Genomic DNA, 21,696 nt, shown 5'->3' with positions numbered 1-21,696 from the left:
CCGTCAACAGATTTTTGGACGATAGTTGCCCTTGATTACTCTGCCAGTTTGTGAATTGCTGTGCCCCTGAGCTCCATTTTTCAACTCGTTTTTTGTGAGCTGAACGCAAGTCCAAACTTTTGGTTCAGGACCTATACTGGTTCCCGGTGGGTGGCTGAGACTTTGGTTAATTCTTCTTCCTGCCGGGAAATTAGAGTGACATGTGCCCATCCAAATGCCTAACAGCTACTCTCTCATTGGTTCTCCCTCTTCCCTTTCATCCTCTGCCAAATTGGCAACCTGTGCGAACCAGGAGCTTAAAGGGGCTGTCTCTCCAAGTTGGGAGATTGATAGGAAAGCAGTTGGAAAGTCAAAACGGAGCACCCGGAGAGGGGCTCTTCGGTGAGGTTTAGAAACCTTTCGTATTCACAGTGTGTCCATTCTCTAGGTTTCCCGTACATGTTATAGCTGTAGTAATATTCCCTTCAAACTGGAGAGCTGGGACCCTTGGAATGGGTGCCATGCATTATTGCTTTAAAGGGTCTGCATTTGCTCACCCAATCTCACCAATCCTCTCAGTCCCAAGTGTCCAGCCTTATGCCACATCCAGCTGTCATTGTAGATAGGGTCATTCCAGGTTGCATCAGAGACCCTGAAGGAATTGTGAAGAATTTCCCTGTTTCTTTGTTCTGTTTTTGAAATTCCTGTTTAGAGTGGGTTTGAGCTGATTCTCGCTGCCATGTTTATGCCAGTCTAGACACACTTGATTCTCTTACGGAGACATATCAATACATAGGTTTTAAGATTCTTACTAGTCAGATCTATTCCTCTGCGGGAAATATGGGGTTTGGAGTCCCTTTCACTGAGGAATGTGTAGGTCTTGTCTATTCCATAGTTGGTTTTTGGAACGGTACCTGTGCTTATATCAAACTCTGGTTTGATGCATCACCCCACCTCTCCTTCCCCCTTAAGCAGGCATAAGAGTGTTTTCTAAATGTGAGACTCTGTTCTCTTTCCTAACTCAGTTCATGTGTAGCCATGTTTACAGGATCTTCCTAAGTGATATCTTAGGATAAGTTTCTTTTCCTGTGTGACTTCTTTCACTTAGAATCATCGTACCTGAATCAACTCATTTTGCTGCTACTGGTCTTATGACATTGATTTCATGGCTGAGGGTTATTCCATCGTACGTAAGTTCCACAAAGTTTGGAACCATTTTTATATTTCCTGGGATATTTCAGGTGTACCCAGGTTGAGTTTCTTGTAAGCAGTGCAGCCCTCAATTTGGGGGTGGCTCTGTCTTATGGATTTTCAGTTTTCCCAAGGTATATTCCCTAGACTGGAAGTGCCCTTGGCTCTGTAGCTCTGTTGTTTACTTGTTTTAGGGAACACAATGCACTCCTCCAGTGAGGCAGTTGGCAACTTACATCCCGCCCATCAGCATAACAAGGCTCCCTGTTCTCCAGGGCCTGTCTTGCCTTTCTGGTTTTTACACATTTTGTGGATGTCCCTTTTGACCGGTGGGAAGTGATACTTCTTTGTAGTGCAGATTTGCATTGCCCGCTTGCTTGCTTGGCCAAAAAGGGCGTATGCGTTTTCTCCTGAATATATTCAGGAGAAAACGCATACGCCCTTTTTGGCCAAGTGCATCATTGTCGAAGTTGTGCCCCTCTTCCTGTGCTTTACAGGCGACACCAACGTAACTCTTGAAATCTGTTTCCTGCTATTCTGCCTCGCTTTCAAGTCCGCCTCGTTGCCTTCCCTCAACAGATTTTTGGACGATAGTTGGCCTTGATTACTCTGCCAGTTTGTGAATTGCTGTGCCCCTGAGCTCCATTTTTCAACTCGTTTTTTGTGAGCTGAACGCAAGTCCAAACTTTTGGTTCAGGAACTATACAGTTTCCCAGTGGGTGGCTGAGACTTTGGTTAATTCTTCTTCCTGCCGGGAAATTAGAGTGACATGTGCCCATCCAAATGCCTAACAGCTACTCTCTCATTGGTTCTCCCTCTTCCCTTTCATCCTCTGCCAAATTGGCAACCTGTGCGAACCAGGATCTAAAAGGGGCTGTCTCTCCAAGTTGGGAGATTGATAGGAAAGCAGTTGGAAAGTCAAACCGGAGCACCAGGAGAGGGGCTCTTCGTTGAGTTTTAGAAACCTTTCGTATTCACAGTGTGTCCATTCTCTAGGTTTCCCGTACACGTTATAGCTGTAGTAATATTCCCTTCAACCTGGAGAGCTGGGACCCATGGAATGGGTGCCATGCATTATTGCTTTAAAGGGTCTGCATTTGCTCACCCAATCTCACCAATCCTCTCAGCCCCAAGTGTCCATCCTCATGCCACATCCAGCTGTCATTGTAGATAGGGTCATTCCAGGTTGCATCAGAGACCCTGAAGGAATTGTAAAGAATTTCCCTGTTTCTTTGTTCTGTTTTTGAAATTCCTTTTTAGAGTGGGTTTGAGCTGATTCTCGCTGCCATGTTTATGCCAGTCTAGACACACTTGATTCCCTTACGGAGACATATCAATACATAGGTTTTAAGATTCTTACTAGTCAGATCTATTCCTCTGCGGGAAATATGGGGTTTTGAGTCCCTTTCACTGAGGAAGGTGGAGGTCTTGTCTATTCCATAGTTGGTTTTTGGAACGGTACCTGTGCTTATATCAAACTCTGGTTTGATGCATCACCCCACCTCTCCTTCCCCCTTAAGCAGGCATAAGAGTGTTTTCTAAATGTGAGACTCTGTTCTGTTGCCTAACTCAGTTCATGTGTAGCCATGTTTACAGGATCTTCCTAAGTGTTATCTTATGATAAGTTTCTTTTCCTGTGTGACTTCTTTCACTTAGAATCATCGTACCTGAATCCACTCATTTTGCTGCTACTGGTCTTATGACATTGATTTCGTGGCTGAGGGATATTCCATCATACGTAAGTTCCACAATGTTTGGAACCATTTTTATATTTCCTGGGATATTTCAGGTGTACCCAGGTTGAGGTTCTTGTAAGCAGTGCAGCCCTCAATTTGGGGGTGGCTCTGTGTTATGGATTTTCAGTTTTCCCAAGGTATATTCCCTAGACTGGAAGTGCCCTTGGCTCTGTAGCTCGGTTGTTTACTTGTTTTAGGGAACACAATGCACTCCTCCAGTGAGGCAGTTGGCAACTTACATCCCGCCCATCAGCATAACAAGGCTCCCTGTTCTCCAGGGCCTGTCTTGCCTTTCTGGTTTTTACACATTTTGTGGATGTCCCTTTTGACCGGTGGGAAGTGATACTTCTTTGTAGTGCAGATTTGCATTGCCCGCTTGCTTGCTTGGCCAAAAAGGGCGTATGCGTTTTCTCCTGAATATATTCAGGAGAAAACGCATACGCCCTTTTTGGCCAAGTGCATCATTGTCGAAGTTGTGCCCCTCTTCCTGTGCTTTACAGGCGATTCCAACGTACCTCTTGAAATCTGTTTCCTGCTATTCTGCCTCGCTTTCAAGTCCGCCTCGTTGCCTTCCCTCAACAGATTTTTGGACGATAGTTGGCCTTGATTACTCTGCCAGTTTGTGAATTGCTGTGCTCCTGAGCTCAATTTTTCAACTCGTTTTTTGTGAGCTGAACGCAAGTCCAAACTTTTGGTTCAGGACCTATACTGGTTCCCGGTGGGTGGCTGAGAGTTTGGTTAATTCTTCTTCCTGCCGGGAAATTAGAGTGACATGGGCCCATACAAATGCCTAACAGCTACTCTCTCATTGGTTCTCCCTCTTCCCTTTCATCCTCTGCCAAATTGGCAACCTGTGTGAACCAGGAGCTTAAAGGGGCTGTCTCTCCAAGTTGGGAGATTGATAGGAAAGCAGTTGGAAAGTCAAAGCGGAGCACCAGGAGAGGGGCTCTTCGTTGAGTTTTAGAAACCTTTCGTATTCACAGTGTGTCCATTCTCTAGGTTTCCCGTACATGTTATAGCTGTAGTAATATTCCCTTCAACCTGGAGAGCTGGGACCCATGGAATGGGTGCCATGCATTACTGCTTTAAAGGGTCTGCATTTGCTCACCCAATCTCACCAATCCTCTCTGTCCCAAGTGTCCAGCCTCATGCCACATCCAGCTGTCATTGTAGATAGGGTCATTCCAGGTTGCATCAGAGACCCTGAAGGAATTGTAAAGAATTTCCCTGTTTCTTTGTTCTGTTTTTGAAATTCCTTTTTAGAGTGGGTTTGAGCTGATTCTCGCTGCCATGTTTATGCCAGTCTAGACACACTTGATTCCCTTACGGAGACATATCAATACATAGGTTTTAAGATACTTACTAGTCAGATCTATTCCTCTGCGGGAAATATGGGGTTTTGAGTCCCTTTCACTGAGGAACGTGTAGGTCTTGTCTATTCCATAGTTGGTTTTTGGAACGGTACCTGTGCTTATATCAAACTCTGGTTTGATGCATCACCCCACCTCTCCTTCCCCCTTAGGCAGGCATAAGAGTGTTTTCTAAATGTGAGACTCTGTTCTCTTTCCTAACTCAGTTCATGTGTAGCCATGTTTACAGGATCTTCCTAAGTGATAACTTATGATAAGTTTCTTTTCCCGTGTGACTTCTTTCACTTAGAATCATCATACCTGAATCCACTCATTTTGCTGCTACTGGTCTTATGACATTGATTTCATGGCTGAGGGATATTCCATCGTACGTAAGTTCCACAATGTTTGGAACCATTTTTATATTTCCTGGGATATTTTAGGTGTACCCAGGTTGAGGTTCTTCTAAGCAGTGCAGCCCTCAATTTGGGGGTGGCTCTGTCTTATGGATTTTCAGTTTTCCCAAGGTATATTCCCTAGACAGGAAGTGCCCTTGGCTCTGTAGCTCTGTTGTTTACTTGTTTTAGGGAACACAATGCACTCCTCCAGTGAGGCAGTTGGCAACTTACATCCCGCCCATCAGCATAACAAGGCTCCCTGTACTCCAGGGCCTGTCTTGCCTTTCTGGTTTTTACACATTTTGTGGATGTCCCTTTTGACCGGTGGGAAGTGATACTTCTTTGTAGTGCAGATTTGCATTGCCCGCTTGCTTGCTTGGCCAAAAAGGGCGTATGCGTTTTCTCCTGAATATATTCAGGAGAAAACGCATACGCCCTTTTTGGCCAAGTGCATCATTGTCGAAGTTGTGCCCCTCTTCCTGTGCTTTACAGGCGATTCCAACGTACCTCTTGAAATCTGTTTCCTGCTATTCTGCCTCGCGTTCAAGTCCGCCTCGTTGCCTTCCCTCAACAGATTTTTGGACGATAGTTGGCCTTGATTACTCTGCCAGTTTGTGAATTGCTGTGCCCCTGAGCTCCATTTTTCAACTCGTTTTTTGTGAGCTGAACGCAAGTCCAAACTTTTGGTTCAGGACCTATACTGGTTCCCGGTGGGTGGCTGAGACTTTGGTTAATTCTTCTTCCTGCCGGGAAATTAGAGTGACATGTGCCCATCCAAATGCCTAACAGCTACTCTCTCATTGGTTCTCCCTCTTCCCTTTCATCCTCTGCCAAATTGGCAACCTGTGCGAAACAGGAGCTTAAAGGGGCTGTCTCTCCAAGTTGGGAGATTGATAGGAAAGCAGTTGGAAAGTCAAACCGGAGCACCAGGAGAGGGGCTCTTCGTTGAGTTTTAGAAACCTGTCGTATTCACAGTGTGTCCATTCTCTAGGTTTCCCGTACACGTTATAGCTGTAGTAATATTCCCTTCAACCTGGAGAGCTGGGACCCATGGAATGGGTGCCATGCATTATTGCTTAAAAGGGTCTGCATTTGCTCACCCAATCTCACCAATCCTCTCAGTCCCAAGTGTCCAGCCTTATGCCACATCCAGCTGTCATTGTACATAGGGTCATTCCAGGTTGCATCAGCGACCCTGAAGGAATTGTGAAGAATTACACTGTTTCTTTGTTCTGTTTTTGAAATTCCTGTTTAGAGTGGGTTTGAGCTGATTCTCGCTGCCATGTTTATGCCAGTCTAGACACACTTGATTCCCTTACGGAGACATATCAATACAGAGGTTTTAAGATTCTTACTAATCAGATCTATTCCTCTGCGGGAAATATGGGGTTTTGAGTCCCTTTCACTGAGGAAGGTGTAGGTCTTCTCTATTCCATAGTTGGTTTTTGGAACGGTACCTGTGCTTATATCAAACTCTGGTTTGATGCATCACCCCACCTCTCCTTCCCCCTTAAGCAGGCATAAGAGTGTTTTCTAAAAGTGAGACTCTGTTCTCTTTCCTAACTCAGTTCATGTGTAGCCATGTTTACAGGATCTTCCTAAGTGATATCTTAGGATAAGTTTCTTTTTCTGTGTGACTTCTTTCACTTAGAATCATCGTACCTGAATCCACTCGTTTTGCTGCTACTGGTCTTATGACATTGATTCCGTGGCTGAGGGATATTTCATCGTACGTAAGTTCCACAATGTTTTGAACCATTTTTATATTTCCTGAGATATTTCAGATGAACCCAGGTTGAGGTTCCTGTAAGCAGTGCAGCCCTCAATTTGGGGGTGGCTCTGTCTTATGGATTTTCAGTTTTCCCAAGGTATATTTCCTTGACTGGAAGTGCCCTCGGCTCTCTAGATCTGTTGTTTACTTGTTTTAGGGAACACAATGCACTCCTCCAGTGAGGCAGTTGGCAACTTACATCCCGCCCATCAGCATAACAAGGCTCCCTGTTCTCCAGGGCCTGTCTTGCCTTTCTGGTTTTTACACATTTTGTGGATGTCTCTTTTGACCGGTGGGAAGTGATACTGCTTTGTAGTGCAGATTTGCATTGCCCGCTTGCTTGCTTGGCCAAAAAGGGCGTATGCGTTTTCTCCTGAATATATTCAGGAGAAAACGCATACGCCCTTTTTGGCCAAGTGCATCATTGTCGAAGTTGTGCCCCTCTTCCTGTGCTTTACAGGCGATTCCAACGTACCTCTTGAAATCTGTTTCCTGCTATTCTGCCTCGCTTTCAAGTCCGCCTCGTTGCCTTCCCTCAACAGATTTTTGGACGATAGTTGGCCTTGATTACTCTGCCAGTTTGTGAATTGCTGTGCCCCTGAGCTCCATTTTTCAACTCGTTTTTTGTGAGCTGAACGCAAGTCCAAACTTTTGGTTCAGGACCTATACTGGTTCCCGGTGGGTGGCTGAGACTTTGGTTAATTCTTCTTCCTGCCGGGAAATTAGAGTGACATGTGCCCATCCAAATGACTAACAGCTACTCTCTCATTGGTTCTCCCTCTTCCCTTACATCCTCTGCCAAATTGGCAACCTGTGCGAACCAGGAGCTTAAAGGGGCTGTCTCTCCAAGTTGGGAAATTGATAGGAAAGCAGTTGGAAAGTCAAACCGGAGCAACAGGAGAGGGGCTCTTCGTTGAGTTTTAGAAACCTTTCGTATTCACAGTGTGTCCATTCTCTAGGTTTCCCGTACATGTTATAGCTGTAGTAATATTCCCTTCAACCTGGAGAGCTGGGACCCATGGAATGGGTGCCATGCATTACTGCTTTAAAGGGTCTGCATTTGCTCACCCAATCTCACCAATCCTCTCTGTCCCAAGTGTCCAGCCTCATGCCACATCCAGCTGTCATTGTAGATAGGGTCATTCCAGGTTGCATCAGAGACCCTGAAGGAATTGTAAAGAATTTCCCTGTTTCTTTGTTCTGATTTTGAAATTCCTTTTTAGAGTGGGTTTGAGCTGATTCTCGCTGCCATGTTTATGCCAGTCTAGACACACTTGATTCCCTTACGGAGACATATCAATACATAGGTTTTAAGATTCTTACTAGTCAGATCTATTCCTCTGCGGGAAATATGGGGTTTTGAGTCCCTTTCACTGAGGAAGGTGTAGGTCTTGTCTATTCCATAGTTGGTTTTTGGAACGGTACCTGTGCTTATATCAAACTCTGGTTTGATGCATCACCCCACCTCTCCTTCCCCCTTAAGCAGGCATAAGAGTGTTTTCTAAATGTGAGACTCTGTTCTCTTTCCTAACTCAGTTCATGTGTAGCCATGTTTACAGGATCTTCCTAAGTGATATCTTATGATAAGTTTCTTTTCCTGTGTGACTTCTTTCACTTAGAATCATCGTACCTGAATCCACTCATTTTGCTGCTACTGGTCTTATGACATTGTTTTCATGGCTGAGGGATATTCCATCGTACGTAAGTTCCACAATGTTTTGAACCATTTTTATATTTCCTGGGATATTTCAGGTGTACCCAGGTTGAGGTTCTTGTAAGCAGTGCAGCCCTCAATTTGGGGGTGGCTCTGTCTTATGGATTTTCAGTTTTCCCAAGTTATATTCCCTAGACTGCAAGTGCCCTTGGCTCTGTAGCTCTGTTGTTTACTTGTTTTAGGGAACACAAAGCACTCATCCAGTGAGGCAGTAGGCAACTTACATCCCGCCCTTCAGCATAACAAGGCTCCCTGTTCTCCAGGGCCTGTCTTGCCTTTCTGGTTTTTACACATTTTGTGGATGTCCCTTTTGACCGGTGGGAAGTGATACTTCTTTGTAGTGCAGATTTGCATTGCCCGCTTGCTTGCTTGGCCAAAAAGGGCGTATGCGTTTTCTCCTGAATATATTCAGGAGAAAACGCATACGCCCTTTTTGGCCAAGTGCATCATTGTCGAAGTTGTGCCCCTCTTCCTGTGCTTTACAGGCGATTCCAACGTACCTCTTGAAATCTGTTTCCTGCTATTCTGCCTCGCTTTCAAGTCCGCCTCATTGCCTTCCCTCAACAGATTTTTGGACGATAGTTGGCATTGATTATTCTGCCAGTTTGTGAATTGCTGTGCCCCTGAGCTCCATTTTTCAACTCGTTTTTTGTGAGCTGAACGCAAGTCCAAACTTTTGGTTCAGGACCTATACTGGTTCCCGGTGGGTGGCTGAGACTTTGGTTAATTCTTCTTCCTGCCGGGAAATTAGAGTGACATGTGCCCATCCAAATGCCTAATAGCTACTCTCTCATTGGTTCTCCCTCTTCCCTTTCATCCTCTGCCAAATTGGCAACCTGTGCGAAACAGGAGCTTAAAGGGGCTGTCTCTCCAAGTTGGGAGATTGATAGGAAAGCAGTTGGAAAGTCAAACCGGAGCACCAGGAGAGGGACTCTTCGTTGAGTTTTAGAAACCTTTCGTATTCACAGTGTGTCCATTCTCTAGGTTTCCCGTACATGTTATAGCTGTAGTAATATTCCCTTCAACCTGGAGAGTTGGGACCCATGGAATGGGTGCCATGCATTACTGCTTTAAAGAATCTGCATTTGCTCACCCAATCTCACGAATCCTCTCAGTCCTAAGTGTCCAGCCTCATGCCACATCCAGCTGTCATTGTAGATAGGGTCATTCCAGGTTGCATCAGAGACCCTGAAGGAATTGTGAAGAATTTCCCTGTTTCTTTGTTCTGTTTTTGAAATTCCTTTTTAGAGTGCGTTTGAGCTGATTCTCGCTGCCATGTTTATGCCAGTCTAGACACACTTGATTCCCTTACGGAGACATATCAATACAGAGGTTTTAAGATTCTTACTAGTCAGATCTATTCCTCTGCGGGAAATATGGGGTTTTGAGTCCCTTTCACTGAGGAAGGTGTAGGTCTTGTCTATTCCATAGTTGGTTTTTGGAACGGTACCTGTGCTTATATCAAACTCTGGTTTGATGCATCACCCCACCTCTCCTTCCCCCTTAAGCAGGCATAAGAGTGTTTTCTAAAAGTGAGACTCTGTTCTCTTTCCTAACTCAGTTCAAGTGTAGCCATGTTTATAGGATCTTCCTAAGTGATATCTTAGGATAAGTTTCTTTTTCTGTGTGACTTCTTTCACTTAGAATCATCGTACCTGAATCCACTCGTTTTGCTGCTACTGGTCTTATGACATTGATTCCGTGGCTGAGGGATATTTCATCGTACGTAAGTTCCACAATGTTTTGAACCATTTTTATATTTCCTGAGATATTTCAGATGAACCCAGGTTGAGGTTCCTGTAAGCAGTGCAGCCCTCAATTTGGGGGTGGCTCTGTCTTATGGATTTTCAGATTTCCCAAGGTATATTTCCTTGACTGGAAGTGCCCTCGGCTCTCTAGATCTGTTGTTTACTTGTTTTAGGGAACACAATGCACTCCTCCAGTGAGGCAGTTGGCAACTTACATCCCGCCCATCAGCATAACAAGGCTCCCTGTTCTCCAGGGCCTGTCTTGCCTTTCTGGTTTTTACACATTTTGTGGATGTCTCTTTTGACCGGTGGGAAGTGATACTGCTTTGTAGTGCAGATTTGCATTGCCCGCTTGCTTGCTTGGCCAAAAAGGGCGTATGCGTTTTCTCCTGAATATATTCAGGAGAAAACGCATACGCCCTTTTTGGCCAAGTGCATCATTGTCGAAGTTGTGCCCCTCTTCCTGTGCTTTACAGGCGATTCCAACGTACCTCTTGAAATCTGTTTCCTGCTATTCTGCCTCGCTTTCAAGTCCGCCTCGTTGCCTTCCCTCAACAGATTTTTGGACGATAGTTGGCCTTGATTACTCTGCCAGTTTGTGAATTGCTGTGCCCCTGAGCTCCATTTTTCAACTCGTTTTTTGTGAGCTGAACGCAAGTCCAAACTTTTGGTTCAGGACCTATACTGGTTCCCGGTGGGTGGCTGAGACTTTGGTTAATTCTTCTTCCTGCCGGGAAATTAGAGTGACATGTGCCCATCCAAATGACTAACAGCTACTCTCTCATTGGTTCTCCCTCTTCCCTTACATCCTCTGCCAAATTGGCAACCTGTGCGAACCAGGAGCTTAAAGGGGCTGTCTCTCCAAGTTGGGAGATTGATAGGAAAGCAGTTGGAAAGTCAAACCGGAGCACCAGGAGAGGGGCTCTTCGTTGAGTTTTAGAAACCTTTCGTATTCACAGTGTGTCCATTCTCTAGGTTTCCCGTACATGTTATAGCTGTAGTAATATTCCCTTCAACCTGGAGAGCTGGGACCCATGGAATGGGTGCCATGCATTACTGCTTTAAAGGGTCTGTATTTGCTCACCCAATCTCACCAATCCTCTCTGTCCCAAGTGTCCAGCCTCATGCCACATCCAGCTGTCATTGTAGATAGGGTCATTCCAGGTTGCATCAGAGACCCTGAAGGAATTGTAAAGAATTTCCCTGTTTCTTTGTTCTGTTTTTGAAATTCCTTTTTAGAGTGGGTTTGAGCTGATTCTCGCTGCCATGTTTATGCCAGTCTAGACACACTTGATTCCCTTACGGAGACATATCAATACATAGGTTTTAAGATTCTTACTAGTCAGATCTATTCCTCTGCATGAAATATGGTGTTTTGAGTCCCTTTCACTGAGGAAGGTGTAGGTCTTGTCTATTCCATAGTTGGTTTTTGGAACGGTACCTGTGCTTATATCAAACTCTGGTTTGATGCATCACCCCACCTCTCCTTCCCCCTTAAGCAGGCATAAGAGTGTTTTCTAAATGTGAGACTCTGTTCTCTTGCCTAACTCAGTTAATGTGTAGCCATGTTTACAGGATCTTCCTAAGTGATATCTTAGGATAAGTTTCTTTTTCTGTGTGACTTCTTTCACTTAGAATCATCGTACCTAAATCCACTCATTTTGCTGCTACTGGTCTTATGACATTGATTTCGTGGCTGAGTGATATTCCATCGTACGTAAGTTCCACAATGTTTGGAACCATTTTTATATTTCCTGGGATATTTCAGGTGTACCCAGGTTGAGGTTCTTGTAAGCAGTGCAGCCCTCAATTTGGGGGTGGCTCTGTCTTATGGATTTTCAGTTTTCCCAAGGTATATTCCCTAGACTGGAAGTGCCCTTGGCTCTGTAGCTCTGTTGTTTACTTGTTTTAGGGAACACAATGCACTCCTCCAGTGAGGCAGTTGGCAACTTACATCCCGCCCATCAGCATAACAAGGCTCCCTGTTCTCCAGGGCCTGTCTTGCCTTTCTGGTTTTTACACATTTTGTGGATGTCCCTTTTGACCGGTGGGAAGTGATACTTCTTTGTAGTGCAGATTTGCATTGCCCGCTTGCTTGCTTGGCCAAAAAGGGCGTATGCGTTTTCTCCTGAATATATTCAGGAGAAAACGCATACGCCCTTTTTGGCCAAGTGCATCATTGTCGAAGTTGTGCCCCTCTTCCTGTGCTTTACAGGCGATTCCAACGTACCTCTTGAAATCTGTTTCCTGCTATTCTGCCTCGCTTTCAAGTCCGCCTCGTTGCCTTCCCTCAACAGATTTTTGGACGATAGTTGGCTTTGATTACTCTGCCAGTTTGTGAATTGCTGTGCCCCTGAGCTCCATTTTTCAACTCGTTTTTTGTGAGCTGAACGCAAGTCCAAACTTTTGGTTCAGGACCTATACTGGTTCCCGGTGGGTGGCTGAGACTTTGGTTAATTCTTCTTCCTGCCGGGAAATTAGAGTGACATGTGCCCATCCAAATGACTAACAGCTACTCTCTCATTGGTTCTCCCTCTTCCCTTACATCCTCTGCCAAATTGGCAACCTGTGTGAACCAGGAGCTTAAAGGGGCTGTCTCTCCAAGTTGGGAGATTGATAGGAAAGCAGTTGGAAAGTCAAACCGGAGCACCAGGAGAGGGGCTCTTCGTTGAGTTTTAGAAACCTTTCGTATTCACAGTGTGTCCATTCTCTAGGTTTCCCGTACATGTTATAGCTGTAGTAATATTCCCTTCAACCCGGAGAGCTGGGACCCATGGAATGGATGCCATGCATTACTGCTTTAAAGGGTCTGCATTTGCTCACCCAATCTCACCAATCCTCTCTGTCCCAAGTGTCCAGCCTCATGCCACATCCAGCTGTCATTGTAGACAGGGTCATTCCAGGTTGCATCAGAGACCCTGAAGGAATTGTAAAGAATTTCCCTGTTTCTTTGTTCTGTTTTTGAAATTCCTTTTTAGAGTGGGTTTGAGCTGATTCTCGCTGCCATGTTTATGCCAGTCTAGACACACTTGATTCCCTTACGGAGACATATCAATACATAGGTTTTAAGATTCTTACTAGTCAGATCTATTCCTCTGCGGGAAATATGGGGTTTTGAGTCCCTTTCACTGAGGAAGGTGTAGGTCTTGTCTATTCCATAGTTGGTTTTTGGAACGGTACCTGTGCTTATATCAAACTCTGGTTTGATGCATCACCCCACCTCTCCTTCCCCCTTAAGCAGGCATAAGAGTGTTTTCTAAAAGTGAGACTCTGTTCTCTTTCCTAACTCAGTTCATGTGTAGCCATGTTTACAGGATCTTCCTAAGTGATATCTTATGATAAGTTTCTTTTCCTGTGTGACTTCTTTCACTTAGAATCATCGTACCTGAATCCACTCATTTTGCTGCTACTGGTCTTATGACATTGTTTTCATGGCTGAGGGATATTCCATCGTACGTAAGTTCCACAATGTTTGGAACCATTTTTATATTTCCTGGGATATTTCAGGTGTACCCAGGTTGAGGTTCTTGTAAGCAGTGCAGCCCTCAATTTGGGGGTGGCTCTGTCTTATGGATTTTCAGTTTTCCCAAGGTATATTCCCTAGACTGCAAGTGCCCTTGGCTCTGTAGCTCTGTTGTTTACTTATTGTAGGGAACACAAAGCACTCATCCAGTGAGGCAGTTGGCAACTTACATCCCGCCCATCAGCATAACAAGGCTCCCTGTTCTCCAGGGCCTGTCTTGCCTTTCTGGTTTTTACACATTTTGTGGATGTCCCTTTTGACCGGTGGGAAGTGATACTTCTTTGTAGTGCAGATTTGCATTGCCCGCTTGCTTGCTTGGCCAAAAAGGGCGTATGCGTTTTCTCCTGAATATATTCAGGAGAAAACGCATACGCCCTTTTTGGCCAAGTGAATCATTGTCGAAGTTGTGCCCCTCTTCCTGTGCTTTACAGGCGATTCCAACGTACCTCTTGAAATCTGTTTCCTGCTATTCTGCCTCGCTTTCAAGTCCGCCTCGTTGCCTTCCCTCAACAGATTTTTGGACGATAGTTGGCCTTGATTACTCTACCAGTTTGTGAATTGCTGTGCCCCTGAGCTCCATTTTTCAACTCGTTTTTTGTGAGCTGAACGCAAGTCCAAACTTTTGGTTCAGGACCTATACTGGTTCCCGGTGGGTGGCTGAGACTTTGGTTAATTCTTCTTCCTGCCGGGAAATTAGAGTGACATGTGCCCATACAAATGCCTAACAGCTACTCTCTCATTGGTTCTCCCTCTTCCCTTTCATCCTCTGCCAAATTGGCAACCTGTGCAAAACAGGAGCTTAAAGGGGCTGTCTCTCTAAGTTGGGAGATTGATAGGAAAGCAGTTGGAAAGTCAAACCGGAGCACCAGGAGAGGGGCTCTTCGTTGAGTTTTAGAAACCTTTCGTATTCACAGTGTGTCCATTCTCTAGGTATCCCAAACATGTTATAGCTGTAGTAATATTCCCTTCTACCTTGAGAGCTGGGACCCAAGGAATGGGTGCCATGCATTATTGCTTTAAAGGGTCTGCATTTGCTCACCCAATCTCACCAATCCTCTCTGTCCCAAGTGTCCAGCCTTATGCCACATCCAGCTGTCATTGTAGATAGGGTCATTCCAGGTTGCATCAGAGACCCTGTAGGAATTGTGAAGAATTTCCCTGTTTCTTTGTTCTGTTTTTGAAATTCCTTTTTAGAGTGGGTTTGAGCTGATTCTCGCTGCCCTGTTTATGCCAGTCCAGACACACTTGATTCCCTTACGGAGACATATCAATACATAGGTTTTAAGATTCTTACTAGTCAGATCTATTCCTCTCCGGGAAATATGGGGTTTTGAGTCCCTTTCACTGAGGAAGGTGTAGGTCTTGTCTATTCCATAGTTGGTTTTTGGAACGGTACCTGTGCTTATATCAAACTCTGGTTTGATGCATCACCCCACCTCTCCTTCCCCCTTAAGCAGGCATAAGAGTGTTTTCTAAATGTGAGACTCTGTTCTCTTTCCTAACTCAGTTCATGTGTAGCCATGTTTACAGGATCTTCCTAAGTGATATCTTATGATAAGTTTCTTTTTCTGTGTGACTTCTTTCACTTAGAATCATCGTACCTGAATCCACTCATTTTGCTGCTACTGGTCTTATGACATTGATTTCGTGGCTGAGGGATATTCCATCGTACGTAAGTTCCACAATGTTTGGAACCATTTTTATATTTCCTGGGATATTTCAGGTGTACCCAGGTTGAGGTTCCTGTAAGCAGTGCAGCCCTCAATTTGGGGGTGGCTCTGTTTTATGGATTTTCAGTTTTCCCAAGGTATATTCCCTAGACTGGAAGTGCCCTTGGCTCTGTAGCTCTGTTGTTTACTTGTTTTAGGGAACACAATGCACTCCTCCAATGAGGCAGTTGGCAACTTACATCCCGCCCATCAGCATAACAAGGCTCCCTGTTCTCCAGGGCCTGTCTTGCCTTTCTGGTTTTTACACATTTAGTGGATGTCCTTTTTGAGCGGTGGGAAGTGATACTTCTTTGTAGTGCAGAATTGCATTGCCCGCTTGCTTGCTGGGCCAAAAAGGGCGTATGCGTTTTCTCCTGAATATATTCAGGAGAAAACGCATACGCCCTTTTTGGCCAAGTGCATCATTGTCGAAGTTGTGCCCCTCTTCCTGTGCTTTACAGGCGATTCCAACGTACCTCTTGAAATCTGTTTCCTGCTATTCTGCCTCGCTTTCAAGTCCGCCTCATTGCCTTCCGTCAACAGATTTTTGGATGATAGTTGGCCTTGATTACTCTGCCAGTTTGTGAATTGCTGTGCCCCTGAGCTCCATTTTTCAACTCGTTTTTTGTGAGCTGAACGCAAGTCCAAACTTTTGGTTCAGGACCTATACTGGTTCCCGGTGGGTGGCTGAGACTTTGGTTAATTCTTCTTCCTGCCGGGAAATTAGAGTGACATGTGCCCATCCAAATGCCTAACAGCTACTCTCTCATTGGTTCTCCCTCTTCCCTTTCATCCTCTGCCAAATTGGCAACCTGTGCGAACCAGGAGCTTAAAGGGGCTGTCTCTCCAAGTTGGGAGATTGATAGGAAAGCAGTTGGAAAGTCAAACCGGAGCACCAGGAAAGGGGCTCTTCGTTGAGTTTTAGAAACCTTTCGTATTCACAGTGTGTCCATTATCTAGGTTTCCCGTACATGTTATAGCTGTAGTAATATTCCCTTCTACCTGGAGAGCTGTGACCCAAGGAATGGGTGCCATGCATTATTGCTTTAAAGGGTCTGCATTTGCTCACCCAATCTCACCAATCCTCTCAGTCCCAAGTGTCCAGCCTTATGCCACATCCAGCTGTCATTGTAGATAGGGTCATTCCAGGTTGCATCAGAGACCCTGAAGGAATTGTGAAGAATTTCCCTGTTTCTTTGTTCTGTTTTTGAAATTCCTTTTTAGAGTGGGTTTGAGCTGATTCTCGCTGCCATGTTTATGCCAGTCTAGACACACTTGGTTCCCTTACGGAGACATATCAATACATAGGTTTTAAGATTCTTACTAGTCAGATCTATTCCTCTGTGGGAAATATGGGGTTTTGAGTCCCTTTCACTGAGGAAGGTGTAGGTCTTGTCTATTCCATAGTTGGTTTTTGGAACGGTACCTGTGCTTATATCAAACTCTGGTTTGATGCATCACCCCACCTCTCCTTCCCCCTTAAGCAGGCATAAGAGTGTTTTCTAAATGTGAGACTCTGTTCTCTTTCCAAACTCAGTTCATGTGTAGCCATGTTTACAGGATCTTCCTAAGTGATATCTTAGGATAAGTTTCTTTTTCTGTGTGACTTCTTTCACTTAGAATCATCGTACCTGAATCCACTCATTTTGCTGCTACTGGTCTTATGACATTGATTTCGTGGCTGAGTGATATTCCATCGTACGTAAGTTCCACAATGTTTGGAACCATTTTTATATTTCCTGGGATATTTCAGGTGTACCCAGGTTGAGGTTCTTGTAAGCAGTGCAGCCCTCAATTTGGGGGTGGCTCTGTCTTATGGATTTTCAGTTTTCCCAAGGTATATTCCCTAGACTGGAAGTGCCCTTGGCTCTGTAGCTCTGTTGTTTACTTGTTTTAGGGAACACAATACACTCCTCCAGTGAGGCAGTTGGCAACTTACATCCCGCCCATCAGCATAACAAGGCTCCCTGTTCTCCAGGGCCTGTCTTGCCTTTCTGGTTTTTACACATTTTGTGGATGTCCCTTTTGACCGGTGGGAAGTGATACTTCTTTGTAGTGCAGATTTGCATTGCCCGCTTGCTTGCTTGGCCAAAAAGGGCGTATGCGTTTTCTCCTGAATATATTCAGGAGAAAACGCATACGCCCTTTTTGGCCAAGTGCATCATTGTCGAAGTTGTGCCCCTCTTCCTGTGCTTTACAGGCGATTCCAACGTACCTCTTGAAATCTGTTTCCTGCTATTCTGCCTCGCTTTCAAGTCCGCCTCGTTGCCTTCCCTCAACAGATTTTTGGACGATAGTTGGCCTTGATTACTCTGCCAGTTTGTGAATTGCTGTGCCCCTGAGCTCCATTTTTCAACTCGTTTTTTGTGAGCTGAACGCAAGTCCAAACTTTTGGTTCAGGACCTATACTGGTTCCCGGTGGGTGGCTGAGACTTTGGTTAATTCTTCTTCCTGCCGGGAAATTAGAGTGACATGTGCCCATCCAAATGCCTAACAGCTACTCTCTCATTGGTTCTCCCTCTTCCCTTTCATCCTCTGCCAAATTGGCAACCTGTGCGAAACAGGAGCTTAAAGGGTCTGTCTCTCCAAGTTGGGAGATTGATAGGAAAGCAGTTGGAAAGTCAAACCGGAGCACCAGGAGAGGGACTCTTCGTTGAGTTTTAGAAACCTTTCGTATTCACAGAGTGTCCATTCTCTAGGTTTCCCGTACATGTTATAGCTGTAGTAATATTCCCTTCAACCTGGAGAGTTGGGACCCATGGAATGGGTGCCATGCATTATTGCTTTAAAGGGTCTGCATTTGCTCACCCAATCTCACCAATCCTCTCAGTCCCAAGTGTCCAGCCTTATGCCACATCCAGCTGTCATTGTAGATAGGGTCATTCCAGGTTGCATCAGAGACCTTGAAGGAATTGTGAAGAATTTCCCTGTTTCTTTGTTCTGTTTTTGAAATTCCTTTTTAGAGTGGGTTTGAGCTGATTCTCGCTGCCATGTTTATGCCAGTCTAGACACACTTGATTCCCTTACGGAGACATATCAATACATAGGTTTTAAGATTCTTACTAGTCAGATCTATTCCTCTGCGGGAAATATGGGGTTTTGAGTCCCTTTCACTGAGGAAGGTGTAGGTCTTGTCTATTCCATAGTTGGTTTTTGGAACGGTACCTGTGCTTATATCAAACTCTGGTTTGATGCATCACCCCACCTCTCCTTCTCCCTTAAGCAGGCATAAGAGTGTTTTCTAAAAGTGAGACTCTGTTCTCTTTCCTAACTCAGTTCATGTGTAGCCATGTTTACAGGATCTTCCTAAGTGATATCTTATGGTAAGTTTCTTTTTTTGTGTGACTTCTTTCACTTAGAATCATCGTACCTGAATCCACTCATTTTGCTGCTACTGGTCTTATGACATTGATTTCGTGGCTGAGGGATATTCCATCGTACGTAAGTTCCACAATGTTTGGAACCATTTTTATATTTCCTGGGATATTTCAGGTGTACCCAGGTTGAGGTTCCTGTAAGCAGTGCAGCCCTCAATTTGGGGGTGGCTCTGTTTTATGGATTTTCAGTTTTCCCAAGGTATATTCCCTAGACTGGAAGTGCCCTTGGCTCTGTAGCTCTGTTGTTTACTTGTTTTAGGGAACACAATGCACTCCTCCAATGAGGCAGTTGGCAACTTACATCCCGCCCATCAGCATAACAAGGCTCCCTGTTCTCCAGGGCCTGTCTTGCCTTTCTGGTTTTTACACATTTAGTGGATGTCCTTTTTGAGCGGTGGGAAGTGATACTTCTTTGTAGTGCAGAATTGCATTGCCCGCTTGCTTGCTGGGCCAAAAAGGGCGTATGCGTTTTCTCCTGAATATATTCAGGAGAAAACGCATACGCCCTTTTTGGCCAAGTGCATCATTGTCGAAGTTGTGCCCCTCTTCCTGTGCTTTACAGGCGATTCCAACGTACCTCTTGAAATCTGTTTCCTGCTATTCTGCCTCGCTTTCAAGTCCGCCTCATTGCCTTCCGTCAACAGATTTTTGGATGATAGTTGGCCTTGATTACTCTGCCAGTTTGTGAATTGCTGTGCCCCTGAGCTCCATTTTTCAACTCGTTTTTTGTGAGCTGAACGCAAGTCCAAACTTTTGGTTCAGGACCTATACTGGTTCCCGGTGGGTGGCTGAGACTTTGGTTAATTCTTCTTCCTGCCGGGAAATTAGAGTGACATGTGCCCATCCAAATGCCTAACAGCTACTCTCTCATTGGTTCTCCCTCTTCCCTTTCATCCTCTGCCAAATTGGCAACCTGTGCGAACCAGGAGCTTAAAGGGGCTGTCTCTCCAAGTTGGGAGATTGATAGGAAAGCAGTTGGAAAGTCAAACCGGAGCACCAGGAAAGGGGCTCTTCGTTGAGTTTTAGAAACCTTTCGTATTCACAGTGTGTCCATTATCTAGGTTTCCCGTACATGTTATAGCTGTAGTAATATTCCCTTCTACCTGGAGAGCTGTGACCCAAGGAATGGGTGCCATGCATTATTGCTTTAAAGGGTCTGCATTTGCTCACCCAATCTCACCAATCCTCTCAGTCCCAAGTGTCCAGCCTTATGCCACATCCAGCTGTCATTGTAGATAGGGTCATTCCAGGTTGCATCAGAGACCCTGAAGGAATTGTGAAGAATTTCCCTGTTTCTTTGTTCTGTTTTTGAAATTCCTTTTTAGAGTGGGTTTGAGCTGATTCTCGCTGCCATGTTTATGCCAGTCTAGACACACTTGGTTCCCTTACGGAGACATATCAATACATAGGTTTTAAGATTCTTACTAGTCAGATCTATTCCTCTGTGGGAAATATGGGGTTTTGAGTCCCTTTCACTGAGGAAGGTGTAGGTCTTGTCTATTCCATAGTTGGTTTTTGGAACGGTACCTGTGCTTATATCAAACTCTGGTTTGATGCATCACCCCACCTCTCCTTCCCCCTTAAGCAGGCATAAGAGTGTTTTCTAAATGTGAGACTCTGTTCTCTTTCCAAACTCAGTTCATGTGTAGCCATGTTTACAGGATCTTCCTAAGTGATATCTTAGGATAAGTTTCTTTTTCTGTGTGACTTCTTTCACTTAGAATCATCGTACCTGAATCCACTCATTTTGCTGCTACTGGTCTTATGACATTGATTTCGTGGCTGAGTGATATTCCATCGTACGTAAGTTCCACAATGTTTGGAACCATTTTTATATTTCCTGGGATATTTCAGGTGTACCCAGGTTGAGGTTCTTGTAAGCAGTGCAGCCCTCAATTTGGGGGTGGCTCTGTCTTATGGATTTTCAGTTTTCCCAAGGTATATTCCCTAGACTGGAAGTGCCCTTGGCTCTGTAGCTCTGTTGTTTACTTGTTTTAGGGAACACAATACACTCCTCCAGTGAGGCAGTTGGCAACTTACATCCCGCCCATCAGCATAACAAGGCTCCCTGTTCTCCAGGGCCTGTCTTGCCTTTCTGGTTTTTACACATTTTGTGGATGTCCCTTTTGACCGGTGGGAAGTGATACTTCTTTGTAGTGCAGATTTGCATTGCCCGCTTGCTTGCTTGGCCAAAAAGGGCGTATGCGTTTTCTCCTGAATATATTCAGGAGAAAACGCATACGCCCTTTTTGGCCAAGTGCATCATTGTCGAAGTTGTGCCCCTCTTCCTGTGCTTTACAGGCGATTCCAACGTACCTCTTGAAATCTGTTTCCTGCTATTCTGCCTCGCTTTCAAGTCCGCCTCGTTGCCTTCCCTCAACAGATTTTTGGACGATAGTTGGCCTTGATTACTCTGCCAGTTTGTGAATTGCTGTGCCCCTGAGCTCCATTTTTCAACTCGTTTTTTGTGAGCTGAACGCAAGTCCAAACTTTTGGTTCAGGACCTATACTGGTTCCCGGTGGGTGGCTGAGACTTTGGTTAATTCTTCTTCCTGCCGGGAAATTAGAGTGACATGTGCCCATCCAAATGCCTAACAGCTACTCTCTCATTGGTTCTCCCTCTTCCCTTTCATCCTCTGCCAAATTGGCAACCTGTGCGAAACAGGAGCTTAAAGGGTCTGTCTCTCCAAGTTGGGAGATTGATAGGAAAGCAGTTGGAAAGTCAAACCGGAGCACCAGGAGAGGGACTCTTCGTTGAGTTTTAGAAACCTTTCGTATTCACAGAGTGTCCATTCTCTAGGTTTCCCGTACATGTTATAGCTGTAGTAATATTCCCTTCAACCTGGAGAGTTGGGACCCATGGAATGGGTGCCATGCATTATTGCTTTAAAGGGTCTGCATTTGCTCACCCAATCTCACCAATCCTCTCAGTCCCAAGTGTCCAGCCTTATGCCACATCCAGCTGTCATTGTAGATAGGGTCATTCCAGGTTGCATCAGAGACCTTGAAGGAATTGTGAAGAATTTCCCTGTTTCTTTGTTCTGTTTTTGAAATTCCTTTTTAGAGTGGGTTTGAGCTGATTCTCGCTGCCATGTTTATGCCAGTCTAGACACACTTGATTCCCTTACGGAGACATATCAATACATAGGTTTTAAGATTCTTACTAGTCAGATCTATTCCTCTGCGGGAAATATGGGGTTT

The sequence above is a fragment of the Mesoplodon mirus genome, assembly GCF_964341445.2.
Source record: "Mesoplodon mirus genome assembly, contig: SUPER_7_unloc_1, whole genome shotgun sequence".
In the NCBI taxonomy this organism is placed as follows: Eukaryota; Metazoa; Chordata; class Mammalia; order Artiodactyla; family Ziphiidae; genus Mesoplodon; species Mesoplodon mirus.
This window is presented reverse-complemented; position numbering follows the sequence as displayed.